Raw genomic sequence first — 13,361 nt, forward strand, 5'->3', positions numbered from 1 at the left:
GCTAGGTATAGTAATCATGGTTGTAGGATTTTCTCTTTCAGCACTTTAAATACATCCTGCCATTCTCTTCTGGCCTGTAGAGTTTCTGCTGAAAGATCTACTGTTAATTGTATGGGTTTTCCCTTGTATGTTACTTGTTGCTTTTCCCTTGCTGCTTTTAATATTCTGACTTTGTGCTTAATCTCTGTTAGCTTGATTAATATGTGTCTTGATGCATTTTTCCTTGGATTTAACCTGTAGTGGACTCTCTGCACTTCTTGAACTTGATTGACTATTTCCTTTCCTGCTGGGAGCCAGCATATTGCATATTGAGTGCAGCACTTTCCACAGCATCATCTTTCAGGATCTGGAATAGCTCAACTGGAATTCTATCACTGCCGGGAGCCAGCATGAGGAGCTCCACCCATGACAAAGGTCATGAGGAAGGAGGCTCGGCATACAGAAAGGCGGGATCGAGCCTCAGGAGTCCCCTTGGAAGTTCTCGAGCATCTACCCTCAAAACCAGAGTCTGCTTACTTTCTGCTTTGTGCTTTCACCTACACCTCTGACTTTACGGGGGGCTGTCCCCCACTACCTCTCTCTGAAAAAAGAGTTAGCTTACAGCTCCAGTTAATAATTCCTGGGTGTGACAGTGTTTCAACCTACAAACTCCTTTGGAAATCCTCTAGCCTGCCCGAATAGGTTTTTCCGGCCACATGTGATTGTTCAGAGCCTCCCAACTGTGAGAGGCAGGAGATGTTCTAAACTGTCTAAACACAGATTCCTTTAAGTAGTTAAAAGATCAATTAGAAATTGTATTGGTGAAAGGTTTTTTCACTTATTGGGCCAATGTTTGCTGCTAAGTCTCCATACTCCTTACCTACTGTGTCCTTGGCAGTGTATTGATTGATATAATGGGTGTATAGACATGTAAGTAGTAGCCTCAATGTTTGTAACCTTGGACCCTTGAGTTAATTCTTTTCTTGATTGAGCCCACCTCACCTTTGCCCTATAGGAATGCAGCTTTGTCCAATACTTTTTTGGAGGCTGGTGCCTGACTTTAGAATAATCACCTTTAGAGAGAAATAATTTTCTTAAAATGGTAACAGGCCTCCTGGCCAGAAGATGATGTAAATCACCTGAACTTTTGCATATGATAAGTTTGAAAGCCTGGCTTCGATTAGGACCAGGAACTGCTGTCCTTGCATGACTCCACCCCTTCCCCCATTATCATCTATGCATAACTTAAGGTATAAAAACTACTTTGGAAAATAAAGTGCGGGCCTTGTTCACCGAAACTTGGTCTCCCCGTGTCGCTCTCTCTCTCAAATTCTGGCTGAGTCTCCATCTGGAGCGCGGAACCTGCCATGCTTGCTAATTATGCCTGCGCTTCTAAGATCTGACTGGGGAGGCCTCAGTGTCTCCTCTCCTTCGGGAGAACGGAAGGATGCCTGCGGCCTACGTAAGTGGTGCCAACTTCTTGTCTTGAAGTTTTATTGGTCTCCCGTGTAAACCAAGCTACTCAGCCTCTTTTCTCCACTGAATTTCCTCACTGAGCTATCCTCATTCTATTACTCTTTATATCTTTGATAAATATTTAAATAAATAGATCGCCGATGCCGTCCCCGCTTTGAATACCCTGGATCAGCCGGGGCTGGGCCCCGGCACTTTCCCATGTTGGGGAAGTTTTCAACTATAATTTCTTCAAAAATTTTCTTAGTGTTTTCTTTTTTTCTTCTTCCTCTGGGACCCCTACAACTCAAATACTGGTGTGTTTAATATTGTCCAAAAGGTCTCTGAGGCTTTCCTCAATTCTTTTCATTCCTTTCCCTTTATTCTGCACTTCAGCAGTTATTTCTACCATTCTATCCTCCAGCTCACTTATCCATTCCTCTGTCTCAGTTATTCTGCTATTGGTTCCTTCTAGAGTATTTTTAATTTCAGTAATTGTGTTATTCATCTCTGTTTTCATATTCTTTATTTTTTCTATGCCCTTGGTGATTGTATTAACTGTGTTAAATGCTTCTTCCATTTTCTCCATTCTACTTTCAAATCTTTGGAGCATCTTTACTATCATTATTCTGAATTCTCTTTCAGGGAGATTGCTTATTTTCTTCTTGTTTATTTGGTCTTGTGAGTTTCTACCTTGCTCTTTCATTTGTGTCATATTTCTCTGCCTTTTGATCATTTTTTTTTCTTTTTTCTAAACTTCTTCACTTGAGGTCTCCTTTTCCCAGGCTTTAGGGTTGTATTACTTCTTCCTTTTGATTTTTGCCCTTGGAGGGAAACATTGGTGGGGTGGTTTGTGTTGATTTCTTGTTGGGGGTGACGTGCCTGTGTTCTAGTGGGAGGAGATCAAGTAGGCAATTACGGAAATGCTGGGACATATACACACACACTCCCACACATACAGTTATAACCAAAGTGTTCTAAAGAAAAGAGTACAGGAGATTGACTTGGTGAGAAAGGGAAACCAGAGGAGATATCAACCAATAGAAAGCAGAGTTAGCTAATGCTCAATCTGGAAATCTGAGCATGAGTGGAAGGCCGACTGGGGAATATAGCATAGAGAGCTCAACCATTTAACTTACCTGGTGAAAGAAGAAAGAGTAAAAGAAAAAAGAGAGAATAAAAAAAGAGAGAGAACAAAGAAAGAGGAGATGGGAGGGGAAAGAGAAAAGGAAGGGGTGGAGAAGAGAATTAAAAAAAATAAAAACAGAGAGAGAAAATAAAAAAATTGAAAAGCAAAGATGAATAGACCTGTGTGGAAAAGATTTATATATATTCAGGAATAGCTACAGCTGGTAAAGAACAGTAGGAAAAGCAGTTGACTATATCCAAAATAAATCCAAAAAACTCATTAAGAAAAAGAAAAAAAAAGTGAGAAGGAGAAAAAAAACCCTAAAATGAATTTTTTTTCTTGCTTTTTTTTGGACAAGAAACACAAAGAAGAAAACCCCACAGCACCGCAAAAGGCTAATGTGATGGTGGAAATATGTTGGGGAGTAAACAGTGTGATTTATAAAAAAGAATCTTAAAATGAATTTTTTTTTTATAACAACAATAACAAAAAATAAATAAATAAAGAGAAAAACTCCACAGCACCACTAAATGCTAGTGTGAAGGAGGAGATATGTTGGGGGAATAAACAGTGTGATTTATAAGAGAAAAGGAAAAAGATGAAAAAGGGAAAAAACAATTTTAAAGGATTTTCAAGGTCATAGTTCTTGGTTATGGAGTCTGCCTCTGTGGATGGGGTTAGGTTAGTGTCCTGTGATGTTTGCCTGGTTGGCAGAGCTTGTGCCTGTGTTCTGGTTGATGGAGCTAGATCTCAACTCTCTCAAGGGCAGTGCCACGTCCAGTAGTAGGTTTTGGAGTGTCCATGGGTTCAGTATGCCTTTGGGCAGTCGTTCTAGCTTTCGTGGTGTTGCTGCTGCTGCTGCTTAGTCACTTCAGTCGTGTCCGACTCTTCGCGACCCCATAGATGGCAGCCCACCGGGCTCCCCCGTCCCTGGGATTCTCCAGGCAAGAACACTGGAGTGGGTTGCCATTTCCTTCTCCAATGCATGAAAGTGAAAAGTGAAAGTGAAAAGTGAATGTGAAGTTGCTCAGTCGTGTCTGACTCTTAGTGACCCCATGGACTGCAGCCCACCAGGCTCCCCCGTCCATGGGATTTTCCAGGCAAGAGTACTGGAGTGGGGTGCCATTGCCTCCTTCAATGCATGAAAGTGAAAAGTGAAGCCGCCTAGTTACTCATTATTGTTACCAGTATCACCACTATTATTCTGCTACTACACTATGAACTCCTATTAACCTTCAGAATTACCATTACTATCGTAATTACTATTTTAGCACCTGCTATGCTCTAGGCACTGTCCTAAACTCTGCTTGAGCATAATTCTGTTTATTCCTTCCAATAGCTTCATCTAATAGCCTCACCCTATCAGGTGTGGATTGAGATCTAGAATGGTTAAGTAACTTGTTGGGTCTCTTGGCAGAGGCTTGAGCCTTGTGCATGGGACTCTGAGGCTGCACACTCCAACCACCATAACATAATGCTCTTCTCTCAAATTTTAGTGTCTGGAACCCTCCTTGTCCCTCCAGGTTGAATTCCTGCCTTGATTAATTGTCTGGTAATGAAGTTCCTGGAATCAGGGTCTTCCTTCATTTCTCCTGATCCTCTGGGTCACTGTCTGGTGGTCTCTGACTGCCAGGTCCTGAGATTAGATTCCTGCCACCCTCAGCTCACAGCCATAACCTCCTTCACTGGGGCCTGTCAGCTACACCCTCTGTGGCTGCCAGAGCCCTCTTTCTCAGTGCCCACACTCTCAGATGAAATTTTTCCTCGGCCTTAAGAGTGGAGTCCTCTGAGATGTTGCCCCTTCTCACGGCCAGCATTACCGGCTGCTCCTCTCGTCCTCATTTTGGACGGACATGGAGTGAACCCTCTCCAAGTCTCCTGGCTTCATTCTGGTGGACGAGTTCAATCTCCAAATCTTCAGTGTCTGGTTAGACTATCTTCCTCTCACAAAGGCCTAGAATTCTTTTTTTCTTAAGTCACTTTATTGAGATACAATTGACACACAAAAAGCTGTACATATTTAAGAACACAACTTAATAAGCTTGCAGATAGCTGGTTAAAACCATGAAACCATCAGTACACCCCATGTCATGTTCATCTCTTCAAATTTTCCTCCTGCACTTCTTACCTATTATTATTTGTTTGAGTGTGTTTCAAGAACACTTAAGGCAAAGTCTGCCCTCTTGGCAAAGGTAAGCCCGTCACTGTTCACTACAGGCCCCGTGCCGCCCATTGTGTCTCTAGGGCTCACTCATCTTGTCTTAACACAACCGAAGCTTAGGAACCTTTGACTACTGCCTTTCCCTTTCTCCTCCTCCCAGAACATTTCATTCTTACCTTCTTAGGAAAGAGAGTAGAGAGGACTGTCATATATTTACACGGAGACGTAATCCTGCAAATGTTTCTGCGCATGCCTGCCATCTTATCAGAACAAAAGCCTGCTGGGCATATGTGTCCTCTATTGACCCTCCATCCAAGCCATAAGGAGGAGCTGTCTCCCTGGGCAGCCTAGGGGGCCCCACCCTCCCCTCAACACCAGCAGCTTGTCTTGGGGGAGACTTAGGTAAACTAATCATTATAGTAACTGTGTATATTTTCATCTACAGAGGTCTTCAGCAAGCAGGTGGACTCAGAGAGAAGAGAGGGACTAAGCCTGCCTGGGTAAGTGAAGAAAGGCAGCCTGGAGGAGGTAACATTTGCGATGAGTTATAAAGGAGGGTGAGAATTCTTAGTGTTTTAAGATTTCTCTGTGTTAATTTTACTATCAATTTATAGATTTTCATGTTTAGTGAAAATTCCACACGACCCAACTTTTTAGTCAGTAAGTTCCACATCCAAATTTGAACTAATGAGGGAATGGCAAAAGAATATAAGGTATGGTCACAATCTTTCAGGCGTTTACTATTTTGTTAGCAGAGAGCATACTTGCATGTGTGACATCTACTTGTTATTTAAGTAATTAATAAAAAGATTGGTGTTGGGAAAGGATGACTCAGTTCGTATATTCCCAGATTTTTCCTCTGCCCAAACTATTTGTGTATCATCTACGTATTAACGGATAAACATTTGCCTAGTTGCAGCAAGCGGGAGCCATTCTCTAGTTGTGGTGTGCAGGATTCTCGGTGCTGTGACTTTTCTTGTGGCGGAGCCTGGGTTCTAGATTTGGGAGCTTCAGTAGTTGCTGTACAAGGGCTCCACAGTTGTGGTGTGGAGGTTTAGTTGCCCTGAAGCACATGGGATCTTCCTGGACTGGGATTAGACCCATGTCCTAACCACTGGACCACCAGGGAAGTCTCTTTTGTCACCATCTTTATGGAGCTTACAGTTCTGCAGTTGAACAGACCTGGTAGGAAAATATCATCATTTGAAATATAATTTCAAGAATCTCAAAAGCGAATTGAGTATTTTGACAGGTTAATCTGGGCATGTGTCCTGAGAAAGGAGAAAGGTCTTGAGTTGTTTGTTGCTGAAAGCTGTCCTTATTGAGATTCCCTGAAAAGATGACCATTTACTAGAATCTCTGACTACTCTTCATTATCCAGGCTTGTCTTTAGACTGCTGCAATGACAGCTGTGCCCCCTTGCTGGGTCACATTGCTTATGTATTGCATCTGTGACTCAATACCACTTGCTTTGCAATGGATGCGTGCATGCGTGCTCGGTCACTTCAGTATCTAACTCTTTGCAACTCTATGGACCGTACGTAGCCTGCCAGGCCTCTGTCCATGGGATTTCCCAGGCAAGAATACTGGAGTGGTGGCCATTCCTTCTCCAGAAGATCTTCCCAACACAGGGATCCTCCCAACCCAGAGATCAAGTCTCTTATATCTCCTGTTCTGGCAGATGGGTTCTATTACACCAGTGTCATCTGGGAAGCCCTTGCAATGGACAGGTCTATGTTATCGATGCTTTTCTATTAATCTGGCTTTGGTAATGCCAAACTGTAATGTACATTTGGAAGACCATTCTTTTAGAGAGGACCTAAGAAAGTTAAAAGTAGAAACTGAGCAGGAAGGGTTTCAAAGTTCTTTGGCCTGAGTATGCCAAGTTGCCCTACAAGGGAGCAAGAACTAGGTGAGAGTCATAGAATGAGATCTAGAAAGGGAAAGGGCAAAGTATTAGATGCATTCACACCCTGGGGAAAACTACCGTGTGGATCCAGAGTACTCTAGGCACTGGCTAGATCCGCTCTCTGAGTCCCGGGTCATGCCCAGAGCGACTAAAACTCTCGTGTTATAGCCACTGGACTCGGCCAAATCTCCCTGCCTGCACCCTGGGTTCCCACTACACCACCACTAGGAACGTATGCCCTTGATTTAAAGCAGTTACAGCACTAGAAAGAGAGTTAGTGGCTCAGTCATGACCGGCTCTTTGCAATGCCATGGACTGTAGCCATGAGCTCCTCTGTCCATGGGATTTCCCAGGCAAGAATACTGGTGTGGGTAACCATTTCCTTCTCCAGAGAATCTTCCTGACTTAGGGATTGAAGCCGGGTCTCCTGCACTGCAAGCAGATTCTTTACCATCTGAGGCAGAAGGGATGCACTAGATATTTTCTTTTAAAATCTGAGAGAAGTAATGCTTTGTGGAAATGATTTTCAAATTTAATTTTTTTCTTAACAGAAAACTCTTTTGTTCCTAATAATAAACCTGCTCTGGCTGAAGCAGGGTGGAGGTCTCCTTCCCCCTCAGCTCACCCTTGCCGCTCCCTGAGACATTTGTGCAGAAGCCTGAGGCTGCTGGGAACACTGTTTTAAAAGCTTTGCTGCCAACAAACCAACCATACAAATTTATTCTTGAGACAGTTGGGGAAATTTGAATATGGACTGAGTATTCATTTTGTTAGGTATGATAATGGTATCACGGTCATGTGAGAACAATGTCCTTTAAATGTTTTTATTGTGGTAAAAGTCGCACGATATAAAACACACTATTTTAACTATGTCCTTATTTTTTAAAGCTTCATATTCCACGATGTCTGGAATTTTCATTAAAAAGAAGTAATTATGACAGAATGAAAAATAATGTTAAACCAAGGTGGTGGGCATAGGGGTTCATTATAACATCCTTTCTGAAAAATGAAGCAGCGCTTAGCACTGTAGGAGTCCCAGGCATCATTGTGGGAACTGGTCTATCGGTGCAGTTTTCCTCTGAGATCCGGGTGAGGGGGGGTCTGCTGTGTCCTCTCCATTTACTCACCACTTGTGGGGGGCTGGCAGGACACCCCGCTAGATGGAAAGGTAAGGGGCACATAGCATTCTTCACCATATGGGCAGGGCTGGCCCCATGCACATCCTCCCCAGTGTTGGCCCCCCACCGCCTGTCTCCTCTGAGTAGGCAGGATGCCCTGCTCTAACCCCACACCTGCTGCCTCTAAGGAAAACCGAGCTGACGAACGTGCTCCTTCCTTTTTCCCCTGCTCCTTTCCCTCTCCCAGGTATCCAGGGATCCCAGGAAGGTTTCTCATGACCAGGAAGCTGCGAGATGCCTACTGGGGCAATGCTGCCCTTTCACTTCAGGGCCTCGCTTTAGACAGGCCCAGTGCCAGCTCTGTTCTCACCTCTCCTTGCTCTGCCCTCTGCCACAGTCAGTGCAGTAAGCTGTGAATCGTACAACCCGAGAGAGAAGCATAGCCCCTCAAGCAAAGCAAGAATGCCCTCAGGCACCTCTGTTGCAGTGGTGGGGTCATCTGGCTTCTGCTAATATGTTTCTGTCTAAAATTCTTTCCATAAACGTTTACAGAATGCTCCTCTGTGTCAGGTACAGCGTGAGGAACTAATGGGCAGGGACCAGTAACATCTCCCGGGAACAGTGAAAGCTCAGGAGCAAGTGAAGCAAGAAATCTCCTGCAGCCCAGGAAATTTAGACCCGCTGGTCTCCAACTGCAGACCCTGGAGCCCCTGGGACTGAACAGATCCCCCTCACCATAGCAGTGAAAGGTGGCTGACTGGCCAGGGAGCCCGTTGCTTCTTGAGATGCCATTTGTCAATATTCTGGTCCTGAGCTTTGCACGATGAGGAGCTCAGTTTTATTAATTCAGGTCCTGGGGGATTCAAGCCTGCATTCCAGGAGACTGATCTACAAGTGAGCAATGAGTGAGCATGGCTGTCCTGTGACCAGAGTATTCACACCTGCTTCCCAAGACACATGTTTCCCTAATGGAGCTTATACCAGGAGGCTGATTGGCAAGAAAGAATCAGCCCAAAGGAAGGGAGTGACTGTGAGGAGATTTTACTCAGGGTATGTGAATAGAAGAGGTCACGGGCAAGCCTCCTTGGATGTTTTTATACCCAGAATACCCATGAGCGGGTTCTTCTCAAGATGCGCCTCTTTGTAAACACCTGTTCTTTTTTTTTTTTTTTGGTCAAGGTCCGTGGTATGCGGTATCTTACCTGCATGGAACGGGTGGAATCCTGCAGTGGAAGTTAGCCACTGGACCACCAGGAAGTCCTGACTAAACAACTGTTTTTTTGTTAGCCACTTATAGCACCATTTCAAAAGATGACAGCTTTCTTCGTATTAGTTTCATTCCAGTTATGCTTTCTGGAGTTTGTCTTGAGGTTCTGGGGAAGGGGAGGAGACTTAATGGGAAATGCCCCAGCCCAAGGCTGTCTGCAGTTCTGTAGGTTCTGGCATTTCTACACCAATGTATGGAGGTGGGAGGGGTTGTGGGGAGGTTTGCAGCCTGCAGGCTCTTTCTTTCATCTGGTTCTGTGCAACATGAATAGAGGTTATATCAGGGCTTGCCAGCTTATATGCAGCAGGGACCAGGTGTGTAGCAGAGTGAATCAGGCTGAATAAAAGAATAATCCCAATAGCAGTTTGAGCATAAATATGCTTCTTAATAGTCTTCTCTATAAGAAAAAAGTAGCACAGGTGTGAGGATAAATGGCAGCTGATGCTCAGTAGAGAGGGGACAAAGTAAGTCCTGGGGACAAGGTGAATCTTGGGGACTCTGGCAACCTGGAGAGAGTGCCTCCCTTCTCATGATGACCCAGCAACTGTGGCCTTCTGGGAATGAGGTCCCGACGTTACCAGATGCAAGTATTTTCAAGAAAAGTTAGTACTCTGGATTTTAGGTGAAATCACCTGATTTTTTTTAGAATATTGGCAACCAATTCAAAGTTTTAAAAAATGCTCCTCTAAACAAACCAAACACGTCAGGGCCAGATTCAGTCAGCGAGCTGGATGGCAACTTCTACTGCCTGCAGGATCTTAGCTCCTGGACCAGGGTTGGAACTCCCCCCACCACCCTCCCCCTCCGCAGAGGAAGCTGGGAGTCCTAACCACTGGACTCCCAGAAAAGTTCCTTCTTTATATTTTTTAAAGGATCCTATGATTTTAGAAAATGCTGGTTTTAAAAATTAAATAGGCAGAAAAAAGTTAAGCAGGTATTTGTTGTTTTCTAATTGTAGGTGTTATCATGGCCTTTTAGATCCTAATGTGTCTTTGGATCTCCAACTCAGGCTCTTGACTTCATGGATACAAGGCACCCCCCCAATCCCCCCAGTGTCTAAAGAGGCCAAGTGCGTCCATTTCCAGTTGACATTTTGGCCAGGGGCATTTTCTGGCCCTTTCCCCTAAGTTAAGGGGTACTCTCTTCTGAGGTCTCAGACCCCTGTGCGGCCAGCGCTGACAGCAATGGAGCGGACAGTGGAGTCAGCCTGTCCCCGCTCTGGAGGAACGCTCACAGTTCTTATCTGGCTCACTCATCTAAAGCCTAGAACCATGTGGACTGAGTTCATCTTCATCTAGAGACTGTGGTTCCTCTACACCTGTCAGTCTCGCCTCCTATAATCACTTTCCTTCTTACTTTTATTCTATGTTCATCATCCCATGTAAAATCTGGCTCAAAGCTCGCCCCTCAAACTCTCTCCCAAAGTACCCCCTGACTTATTTCTACCCACCTGGCCTCCGTAGCTGGTTCTGACAACTTCACAGAAAGACTAAGCCCATACTTAGCCCCAGCAAAGCAGAGGAACCAAAAAGAAGCAAAAAGCAGCTCTAGTGAATTTCTCCAGAATATTACAACTGGAGACTCAGAAAACTTTTTAAATTTCAGGACTTAGTGAGCTTCAGTGTTGTTTTATTCTGAATTACACTCAGAAAGATCATCCTCTTTCCAGGGCTTGGGGCCTCCATTAGCATGAATGGAATCAATTTTTTCATTTCATTACTATTACATACTTTTTATTAGTTTGTCATCTATAGCCTTCCAATTTTCAAAAGGAATTGGTGACTGCCTGCAATTAAAAAAAAAAAAAAAAACCTACATCTATGTGGGGTTGATGTGTGGCATCTGTCTCTCCTTTTCAGCACCTCCAGCCCTTATCTCACTCTAGGCTTACTGCCAACACCTCTGAACAAATCTCCCACGTCCATCTTCCCAATCAAGTCCATTCTGTGCATTGCTGCCAATTCTTTCTAAAATACATGGTGATTTTGTCACTGTCCTGCATTTTTATCAGCTCCACCTAGATTGTAAATTGCCTAAAGATACAAACTACACACATTTATATTTCCTGTGTTGCTGTGATTCTCAGATTTTATGGGGAACATATTTAAAATGTGACTCCCTGTTCTTGCAATTAAAGATGGATCTGGTAGGACTAGAGTGAGGTCAGGACCCTGCCTTTTGTTTCCAGACAAGTACTCGCAGGAGACTGTGGCGCTGGGGGTCCATAGACTAGAAACTGAGAATCATTCTCTTTTAAATCTGGCAGGGACCTAATAAATGGGTAAAAATTGAGTTTAGTTGCTTTTAAATCAATGCACCTCTATTTCATCTTCTCTGAAAAGATTTTAGTCCCCCATTTCCTTCACTCCAGCATCTGGTAGAATGCCATTGATTAGTTTCACACTGAAGTGATTTTTTAAAATATTCAGAAGAAAAAAGAGGAGGAAGGAGCTTATAAATGGCTTTCACTGCACACCTGGAGAATTATCAAGGTGATAAATGGTCCTGTCAGTGATGTCTGGGTATAACCCAGGTGCTTAGATCACTGAAAAAGGGTCTTTTGCATCTCTGCCTGCCCACACTATCATTTACCCCTCTATAGCAGACTGCCAAAAGAGGCCGCAGTTAATGGGAAATATATTTTAAGCCCTAATTTCCAAACTTCACTCTCACTCTCTAAACAGAGAAAGGGAATAAGAGAGAGCCAGGAGGAGCAGTGGAGAACAGTAGCAGGATTAAAAACTAATATGACATGTGTTTGATTGAACACCTACTGTGTGCTAAGCTGCCTTAGGCACCACACACAGGTAACCAATATCCTCACAGTAACCCGCAAGTAGGTGTTGACTGTCCCATTTTGTAGAAAAGGAAACTGTTTGCCTTCCTCCTGTGACATTGCCACGACTCAAGCAAAGGAAACTGGGAAAAAAACAATGCTTGAAAAGATAACCACGCATTTCAGAGTCAACCCCTGGGCACATTTGTAATGATGATTTAGAAAGGGAAAGGGCCCAAGAGGGGAAGGAAAACTCAGTCTGAAGGCTCTTCCTAAAGGCATGGGAAATGACCCTTCCGATCCCAAGTGCTCACGGGCTGGCTTTACCTTACCCCAAACAGTCTTGAGGTGCTTGGGGATCTGTGATCTGTTCAGTTCATTACCAGCCATAGATGACTTATTAAAAGTAATTGACCCTGTCTTGGGCACAAATTCCATTTAATAGGTTAATATGACAAATCTCAAAACAAAACAAAACCAAACCGAAAACAGCTCTCTGGCTCAGACCAGCCATCAGCAACACTGTTGTAATCCCAGGCTTGGAATCCCTGCTCCTCCTGGGTGTCCTCTTCACCTGGCCTTCTGAGCCGTGGTCCTGCTGGCCCCCAGGGAGAGCCCCTGTCTGTGGTTCCACACGCTTCTCAGGTGGTCCCCAGACTCCTGCACTCCCACCACCCCACCCCTCCCCAGGCTGTTGTGTCCCAGGACCGACACACTGGCCTGTGTGGCAGGGATGTCACTCCACGTACACCTGCTGACCACTCTGGGGGCCTCCACAGCCAGCCCGCTGAGCGCGGCCCCGGGGTCAGGATCTGATAGAAGAAGGTCACCAGCCAGAGTGGCCTCCACTCTGTGTCCTCTGGCACAGCTGGTGGCAGGGCTCTTCCTGTTCGTAAAAACTCCTCTCCTGAGGCTCCCAGCCCAGCGGGCTTCCATCCCTACTATGCTGTGCTGCTCTGAGTCTCTCATACACACACCGACTGTCATCCTTTCCTCCTTTGATGAGCACCTTTCCCATCTGGGACAACGTCTGCCGTGTTGAGAGAGGTACCCATCCCCAGCATCTCAAGGTCTGGGCCTTGTGAACAGCCATCGGCCTCAGGGCTAGCCCCCTGCCAGCATCAGCCCCACACAGCATTTTTCAGCTGAAAGGAAAAACACAGCCAAGGTACGTGGGTAGAGGCAGCAGTGTGGATGTAAGGGGGGACAGCCTGACAAGAGCAGAAGGTTCATGGACGATGGTGGGAGAGGCCAGGCTTAAGATACTGGATTTTATTTAATAAGCACAAAACCACGTGGCTACATGCATAGGGAGGAGTTGTGAACAGTGTTTCAGGGTAAATAATCAGGAGGTAGAAAAAGTGGGGTCATTTGAGAGGTCTTTGGAGGCAAGGAGCCTGACTTGGGGCACATGCTCTGGAGCAGGGCTACCTGCTCCTCAGGATCCAGGGAAGATCGTCTGAACCCACCCCGCACACCGCATAAGGCCCAAGGCCCTTGCTTCCCCCGAGCACCTTGGGCGCCACCATCTATCCCTGCTGAATGCTCATTCTGCATCTTCGTCTCTACC

General features: G+C 45.0%; 1 long non-coding RNA gene across 1 annotated transcript; it reads left to right on the top strand.

Moving 5' to 3' along the window:
* The first annotated feature begins 1,146 nt into the window (after positions 1-1,146).
* Positions 1,147-9,391, top strand: LOC147357084 (uncharacterized). The gene is made up of 3 exons (XR_015142883.1): positions 1,147-1,441; positions 5,167-5,221; positions 8,928-9,391. It is a non-coding gene; the product is annotated as an uncharacterized LOC147357084 (long non-coding RNA).
* The last annotated feature ends 3,970 nt before the right edge of the window (positions 9,392-13,361 follow it).

The sequence above is a fragment of the Bos grunniens genome, chromosome 16 (assembly GCF_055505025.1).
Source record: "Bos grunniens cultivar Pamir isolate PY7600 chromosome 16, Bosgru_T2T1.0, whole genome shotgun sequence".
In the NCBI taxonomy this organism is placed as follows: domain Eukaryota; kingdom Metazoa; phylum Chordata; class Mammalia; order Artiodactyla; family Bovidae; genus Bos; species Bos grunniens.